This window comes from Triticum aestivum, chromosome 7D (assembly GCF_018294505.1).
Source record: "Triticum aestivum cultivar Chinese Spring chromosome 7D, IWGSC CS RefSeq v2.1, whole genome shotgun sequence".
NCBI classification, from domain to species: domain Eukaryota; kingdom Viridiplantae; phylum Streptophyta; class Magnoliopsida; order Poales; family Poaceae; genus Triticum; species Triticum aestivum.
The window spans coordinates 212,734,175-212,742,891 of NC_057814.1; positions in this window are offsets into that span (position 1 = coordinate 212,734,175).

Genomic DNA, 8,717 nt, shown 5'->3' on the forward strand with positions numbered 1-8,717 from the left:
TACCGGGCGAGGGTAAGCATGCCCATAACCTTCCCTAGTTGGAGGCACCGTCCAGAGGCATGACAACGGACCGAATCAAGGCCTTCCCATAAAGGCAAATGTGGTTGCACAGGGAAAAACTCGATACAGTGGCACCATGACCCGGCCAACGTTATATTCAAGTTGAGTTATATACAAGTTCAACTTAAAGTAAAAAAATGACCGGTGTCATCGCATGCCATGAAAATACAACACTACATATGCATCACATTTTGAAGGAAATGACTGAGTCAACTATATTCACACTAAGCATAATCATCGACAACTAATGCTACTTTTCTGGTTAGGATAAACCTCACTTTAAACAGAATATTTTCTAGCAAATTTTATTATTTTACTCATGCAAGAAAAATAACTTCAAGTAATTACTCATATGCATAACAATATTATTCTTTCATCATCACAAATGAATCCTAGTTTCTTTACCAACTAAGTTAGCATCAAACATTCTGGAAATCAAGCATATTAACTAAAAAAGGCACTTAACAGAATATAAATAACATAATAGTTATTTAAATGCATGGATTAAATCTTTCATTCAAGTAAGAAAATCATAAATATTGAAATGGCACCATGAAAATGTTGCTGTGGCTTGCCTTAGTGCACATGAGGTTCATAAGCCTTCTGGTGACCCTCAAGACAAGCTTCACCCTCTGAAAATAATTTTAAACACAAGAAGAAAATATCAAGAACCCTTCTGAAGCTTACCAGAAAATCTGGGCAGCACAGAAAAATCTCATTTTTGGCGAGCTGCTAGATTTCTTTGCAAAGAACACAATGCAAAAAAGAATAAATTCATTTGGACTTATGGTTGACGAGATATAGCTGTTGAAGCTCTCTGGAAAATATATAAATTTGAATTTAAATAAAACAAACTAGGGGGGTGTCGTCGAAGGCGGAAAGCCTCGGGGCGCCACCACTCGTACCGCTTCGCGCGCGTACTGGGTGGCTGACTAGCGGGAACCGCTAGTTAGGTGTGGGGGAGAGAGAGGAAGAAACAGAGAGTGGCGCGGCTTCGCCGGAGCTCACGCCGGCGGTGAGGGCTCCTTGGCCAAAACGAGAGGGAGGGATCGAGAGAGGGGATGGAGGCGCACCTGCCCGTACCCGTAGCGTAGCTAGGGGTGGTCGGACGGCGTCGGAATCGACCTTGCAAGCGGAGCCAGAGAGCGGTGGTCGCCGGAGACGAAGACGATGGCGAACAGAGGCAACTCCAGGGGCTCCAAGTGGACGCAACGGCTTCACCGAAGAGTGGCGAAGGCTCTGGAAGGATCGCCCAGGCCTGGGAGGGGCTGGAGCTACCGCGAAGACCCGAGGGGATCGCCGTTGAGCCCGAGCTCGGGGACGGCAGCCCGCGGCCTGCCTGACCGGGCTACGGCTATCTACAAGTTTGTGGAGTGTGTGGGAGTGGAGGATGGTGTTCGAGGAGGCTGGGGGTGGCTCCTTTTATAGGCGAGCGTGGAGGGTGGATCGGGCTCCGCCGGCGACACCTGGACACTGCGCCCAGGGACGAGCGGCATTAGTGAGAGGGGGAGAAGGCGACGCAGCTCACGCGGGGACTGTGGGCGAACGGGGACGAGCACAGGATCGAGAGGAAGGCGACGAGAACAGTGTAGAGCACACTGTTGCATTGGCCGGACCGCGCCCATGCTCGCTGCGGCGAGCTCCGGCGTCGGCGAGTGCCAGGGGGAAGTTTAGGGGGTTGGGACGAAGATGGTGGCGAGGTTTGGCGCGCTTGGGCAGTCTGGGAAGCGAGCACGCGCGAAACAGAGCGCTCGGCGGCACTCAGAGCGCGTCGACACGCATGCTGGCATCGTGTACACACGTGGTCACCGCGTGAACTCTGCCCTCAGGCCGACCTACGTCCGAAGTTCATGTCTGGCTTGTTGTTCGTGGTAGTTTTGAAGATTACCACGCTTTGGTTTGGATCCAGACGCAGTAGAAAAGATTTTACAAGGCAAGTAAGTTTCTGGTCAGTAACTTTGAGAGGTTACTGAGGTCAAATGGCTGGGAGTTGGGGGCTGTGCTTTGGAGGCTAGCAATCATCTACTAAGTGATGATGCACAAGAAAAATCAGCCACAATGGAGCAAGAAAAATGGTAGTTGCTGTAGGAACCACCATTTCTGTCCAGAACAGAAAATATTTTCTGTAGGAAAAATATTCCAAAAAGTGATGAAATATTTTTGCTCAGGAAGGTGCCCTAGGGTTGAAAGAATATTTGTGAATTTTCTCAGATTTTTGTGGGCAAGAAAAATTGGGGTTGCTTTGGAGCACATTGAGCTAGCTAGGGTTTTAGAGAGGAAAATGAATATTTTTCATTAAAGAAAAATATTCCAAATATTATTTTGAGGTGAACCAGAGAGGGAATGATGATTAGAGAGGGAATTGAGGCACTTGGGTGAAAGCCAAGGTTACCCAAGTGTTTAAGTCCAGATGAAAAGATTCAAAAAAAACTCCAACTTTCAAAATAAATCCAAATGAAAATCAGGCAAATCAAAGAGGGCAAAAACCAGGCTGTCACAGAAGCTATATCCGCAGGGCTTAGCCTAACCACTCTGAAAATATGACCGAGGGCCGAAACTGTGGAGAGGGGCGTCGCACACAGCTAAGAGGTTGTCGTGCCCTTTGTGTGGCGCCCCTCCCTCATATATAATTGTGGGGGAGGGGAGGCAGCTAGGAGGCGCCCCAAGGATGGCCGCTGGTCCCCTTGGGCTCCTGCCCTATGGCGCCCCCTTACCTTGTTTGCACAAGGGGGGAAGGAAAAGGGAGGAGAGGGAAGGAAGGGGGAGGCCGACTCCCCCCTTTCCTTCTCTCCCCAAGGGTTGCGGCCTTAGGAGGGGAACGCCAGCTCCTTGTGGGCTGGTGTGTCCCCCCTTTGGCCCATATGGCCCATTAACCTCCCGGGGGTTCCCGGAACCCCTTTCGGTGATCCAAATAGCATCGTCCTATATATCAATCTTTACCTCCGAACCATTCCGGAGCTCCTCGTCATGTCTGTGATCTCATCTGGGACTCCGACCAACATTCGATCACCAAATCTCATAACTCATATAACACTACATCGTCAACGAACGTTACGCGTGTGGACCCTATGGGTTTGAGAAGTATGTAGACATGACCGAGACACCTCTCCGGTCAATAACCAATAGCGGAACCTGGATGCCCATATTGGTTCCTACATATTCTACGAAGAACTTTATCGATCGAACCTTAGGACAACGCACGTAATTCCCATTGTCTGTCAGTATGTTACTTGCCCGAGATTCGATCGTCGGTATCTTCACCGGTAAGTCTCTTTACTTGTTCCATAATACATCATCTCGCAACTAACTCCATAGTCACTTTGCTTGCAAGCTTCTTGTGATGTGTATTACCAAGAGGGCCCAGAGATACCTCTTTGATACTCGGAGTGACAAATCCTAATCTCGATCCATGCCAACTCAGACACCTTCGGGGATACCTGTAGAGCATCTTTATGATCACCCAGTTACATTGTGACGTTTGATAGCACACAAGGTATTCCTTCGGTATCCGGGAGTTGCATGATCTCATTGTCGAAGGAATATGTATTTGACATTAAGAAAGCAATAACAATAAACTTGAACAATCATATGCTAAGCTAACGGATGGGTCTTGTCCATCACATCATTCTCCTAATGATGTGATCCCGTTATCAAGTGACAACACATGTTATGGTTATGAAACATTAACCATATTTGATCAACGAGCTAGTCTAGTAGATGCTCACTAGGGACACAATATTTTGTTTATGTATCCACATATGTATTTAAGTTTCTGATCAATACAATTATAGCATGAATAATAAATCTTTATCATGAATAAGGAAATATAATAATAACAACTTTACTATTGCCTCTAGGGCATATTTCCATCAGAACGAGTGTCCCTGGAACTTCAAAGGAGATGCGGTGCTGCTCGTGCCGTACGATGGGATCACAAAACCCTCCACCATCAAGCTTGAAACAATTAACATATGAATCCAAATCCATGATGTGCCAGATTTGTATGCCCATCTAGTTACTCCACTTGCTGCGAAGGTGGGGGAAGTGCTGTTCTTTGAGCCGCCATCTCACGATTTTGTTGGCAACTTGTATCGTGTCTGGGTTCGAATCAACGTGTTCAAACCACTAAAGAATGTGGTGTCTATGATCAGAGATGACAAGAGGCAAATCTAGCTATAGGGTTAAATATGAAAGACTCCCAGATTGTTGTGTTGTTTGTGGTGTGCTTGGCCACCAGTTTAAGGAACATGGTAATGGGGTGCATCCTCCATCAGCTCTAGTGTTCAAAGATATGTGTGCTAGCTGGTTTATGCACAGCGGTCGTGGTCCAGGAGAAGGTCGTGGCCGTCGTGGGGGTTGCAGGGTGGCCGATGGGGTGGCCGCTCATATGTCCGTCAGGATGTAGGTGAAAGCAGGATGGCAGAAATGTATAAGAAGGGAGGAGGAGCGTAGGTTGAGGACCCAGTAGTGGACGCTGATGATATTGATATGGAAGATGCCAGTAGGAAGAGGATCGCTGGAGGGGAACTTGGTTCCAATCAGATAACCCAACCAAACTCGAAGATGCCACAAAACACCAACAATCTCCTTGCTATTGTGCCTATAGGGACTGTTGTAAGCCCTCCGCCAAAGAGAGATCCAAAGAGGACCAAGACGAATGAGGACGACAGCAATGACACCAACTCAGCAGTGAAAAACTTGGCGGGCTCCACTACAAAAAAGACACATTCGTGACATTTTGGCCCGAACGAAATTTTTTTGTCATGCTTATGACACTTCTATGACGATAATTGTGGCAAAGGCAAATATCATCATAGATGTGGTGGGCTCCTACTTCTATGACAAAAAATCATGACAGAAAATGGGCTTTTCGTCCTGGCCAGGCCAGAGACGCACCTGCATGACATTCTTTGTGCCGTCAATAATGAAAAAAATCATGGTAGAAGCAAGGGCGAGGAAAATATCTAGGAGTTCCCGGTTACACTGGGTGGTCGGGGCCGAGCAATGCACGAAGGTTTGCGCGTTTCTCTCGTACATGTACGCGCGTGTGTGCGGCGAGGCATTGGGCTCTAACTGAACCCAAGCGATCGCACTGCTAGCTACGTTACTGAACCCGAGCGATCGATCCCTTTGCTGTTAACTGAACCTGAGCGATTCATTCGCTGCTGATTGAACCCGAGCGATTCCTTCGCGGCTTGTCAGTGCAACAAACCCTGGGTCCCTTGCCCAGACTGTGCACAAGCACAAGATCAAGAAAGAAGCACCAGCTTAAGGTAGAGATTGAAGGACCAAGAGATTTGAAGAACCAATGTGTAGCTCAGAAGGATCAAGATCAAGCCATAGGAGCAAGATATTGGCAAGAGAAGGGCCTCCCTTGCCGGGCAGGCGAGCCTTTATCATTGTCAGTCAACTAAGGTTGGCCCTCGGCCCCGGCAAGGGGCGAGGCCACCACCAGAAGCAGGCAACCAAGACACCCCGACAAGGTCTGCCGGGGCTCGCGGGGGCAGAACCACCCCACCAACCACTCAAGCACGACCCACGTCGTCGATCGGAGTGGTGTCAAGACGCAAGGTGATTAAGTGGCAGCCATTTCCTACAGAAGAAACCCACAGATGACACCCGTCCTACGACGTGTCAAGGGAACAGGCGTGGAGCTGGCAAGATAGCCCGGCAAGCCTAGTCACGCAACCGGTGATGTGACACTAAGCGGTGCATTTAATGCACCCTGTCAGCCCGCAGAGTTAGGTATGATAGCACTGTTTGCTATCATATCAGTGGACAATGACCACTTTGCCATTGTGGTGACCCCTTAATCTATAAAAGGAGGCCCATGGCACCCGTAGGAGGGGTTGAAAAGTTGACGAACCCACACACCCTTACGCGCGTAGTCGCTGCTGCCCTATGGCAACCCTGCCGGGCAAGTGTGCTGCATTTCGCCATTCTCGTTCCACCATCAATCCACTAAAGCAAGAGTAGGATCTTACGCCTCGTGGCGGCCCGGACCTGGGTAAATTGCTTGTGTGCTCTTTGTCATGCTGCCGTGCGCTGGTTTGCTCTTTGTGCAATGCGTCGTCCCCCTGCCGAACCAGCAAGGGGCCTCCTGGTCCCATAGGTGGTCGTGGATATCCTGCGACATCTTTGGCGCGCCAGGTAGGGGGGGTGCTTGCACGAACCTGAAAGCGTGCACAGCGCGTAATCTTCATCGCCATCTTCATCTTCGACGATGCCATCGACCATGGCGCCTAAGAAGAAGCAGTCCGGTCCTTCGGCCCACCCATCCACCTTGAAGGCTCCGCCGCCCGATGCCTCTATTGCTGCGGGGGATGCGGAGACGATCGAGGACACGAGCGCTGCTGGGGGTGTGGTTGGAGCGGGTGGCGCCATCACCACTTCCCTCGCGTCCGACACGGGGGCTGAAGATGTCAGAGGAGAACAACATCAGCAACGCCCTTGCGGTCACGCTCCACAAGGTGTGGGCGAGGGGGTCACTCCATCTGCACCCTCTCCTCCAACCGACGGGCACAGCCACAACAACGGTGCTCGGTCCGGGGTGAACCATCGCCCTCCGGCCGCCCCCACCACGGGAGCGACCGCGACCCATGTGCCTCCTCCTGGACGACTTGACCAGACCGTTGTGCTCGACGGAGCCGCTGACCCTCGAGCACCACCGCCACGCGACCCCGCTGCCTAGGTGGTCGTCCCACAACTACGTGGACGCGGCACCCCCGCCGTCGCCGCCGCCGGCACCATCAGAGCCGGGCTACGGTGCGGTCGACATCATCAACATCTATACCAAGCACAGCCACAGAGACTATGGCGCGAGCTAAGTTGCTGCTGAGGTTTCCGCCAGCGGCCGAGCAGATGGATGAATGGCGTGCCACCATCCAGAGCCTGCTCGGTTTCACCGAAGCGGGGGGCTCATGGCGAGCTGGCCCGCCATGACCTCCCCAGGTGACAACAACCGCCCGTACAGCTGGCCGAAATGAGGGGGCCGTCCCCATGGTGCAGTCCCCACCACGACAGCCAACGCGGGCGCGGCTGAATCAAGACCCCGACGAGGTCTCGATGGCCTCTTCTGACCCTCGAGCACGTCCAGGCCAACGTCGAGCCTCAGAGGATAGGCGGCGGGGAGACGCGCGCGCCATCATAAATCGGTGCCACGACGACCTCCGCCAGACCGACAGGTGCGGCGGCCTCAACGTCGACGAACCTGCGCTCGGTGTTGGCGGGTGCCTACCTTTTGAGGTTGGCTGCCCTGCCTTTACACGAGAACTGCGGCAAGTCCGTGGGCCGTCCGTTCGCACGTTCAAGCTAGAGATACTTGAGAAGTACAATGGGAGGCTGAACCCGACAGAGTTCTTGAGCACCAACTACTTCCCTTTGGCCCTGAAGTCCAATGTGAGGTCTTGGCTGATGCACCTGCCGGAGAACTCTATTTCGTCATGGGCAGACCTGTGCCACAGGTTCATCGGTGCCTTCACCGGTGGCCACCAAGAGCCCGGCAGGCCCAGCGACCTGCAACTTCTACAGTAGAAGGAAAGAGAAACTCTTCGTAAGTATTTACAAAGATTCAGTAAAGTTCATAGGAATATTCCAAATATCCATCCGGCAGCCATTATAGCAGCCTTCTAGTCTAATGTGCGCAACCGTCGCATTCATTCTAAGATGAATGTGCGGTTGCCCAAGACTGTAAAGGAGCTATACACACTGGTGGATAAGTGTGCTCGGATGGAGGAAGGAAGGAAGTTGCCCAGAGAGGAAGATTGCATCAATGGTGATTCAGAGGGTGAAGATGAATCAACCAGTCAGAGGAAGGGCAAGAAGCGCAGTAAGAATCCAAGAGATAAGGCAGTGATGAATGTAGAAGGTTCGGGCACACCTAGTACCAGCAAGAAGGCCAAGGCTGAGGCCCCCGGCAAGGAAGTTGCTACTTGCAAAGCCTGCCGGGAAGCCGCCGCCGCCGAGAAAGCTGGGAAAGGCGATGGGCCATACTGCAAGATCCATCGGACCAAGGGCCACAACCTTTAGGAGTGATACCAGGTTGAGCAGCTTATCAAGAGATAGAGTGCAGAATATGATAAGCGTGACAAGGAAAAAGGTCAGAATGCCACTGGCAGAAAGGGCCGAGGTGGTGAAGCAAATCGCCCCGTTAAACCCTTTCAGAACCAAGGAAAATGCACCATGGGTCAAGAGAAGGAAGTCTGTGATGATGTGAGTGATGAAGGGAATGAAGAGGAAACCAGTGAGCAGGAATTTCAGAAGGCCACTGACGACCTATGCATTGATGGGGATGCATCTTTGCACGCCTTCCACTACCAGCTCAAGCGATGGGCACGAGAGATCAATGTTGTGGAGCCAGCGCCAGAGGCCCGGAAACCGCTCAAATGATCCTGCACACCAATCATCTTTGATGAGGAGGATCACCCTGGCTGCACCACTGTTGTAGGATGCTTGCCGTTGTTGGTCTCCCCGACAATTCGCAACCTCAAGGTCACAAAGATGTTAGTGGATGGCGAGGCCGGGTTAAATCTGATTTCCCCAGCAGTTATCATCAAGCTTCAGATAGGAGAAGAAGAGCTAGAGGTTACCGGCACGTTTCAAGGAGTTAACCCTGACAGGAGCCATCCTAAGGGGAAGATTACGCTGCCGGTAACGTT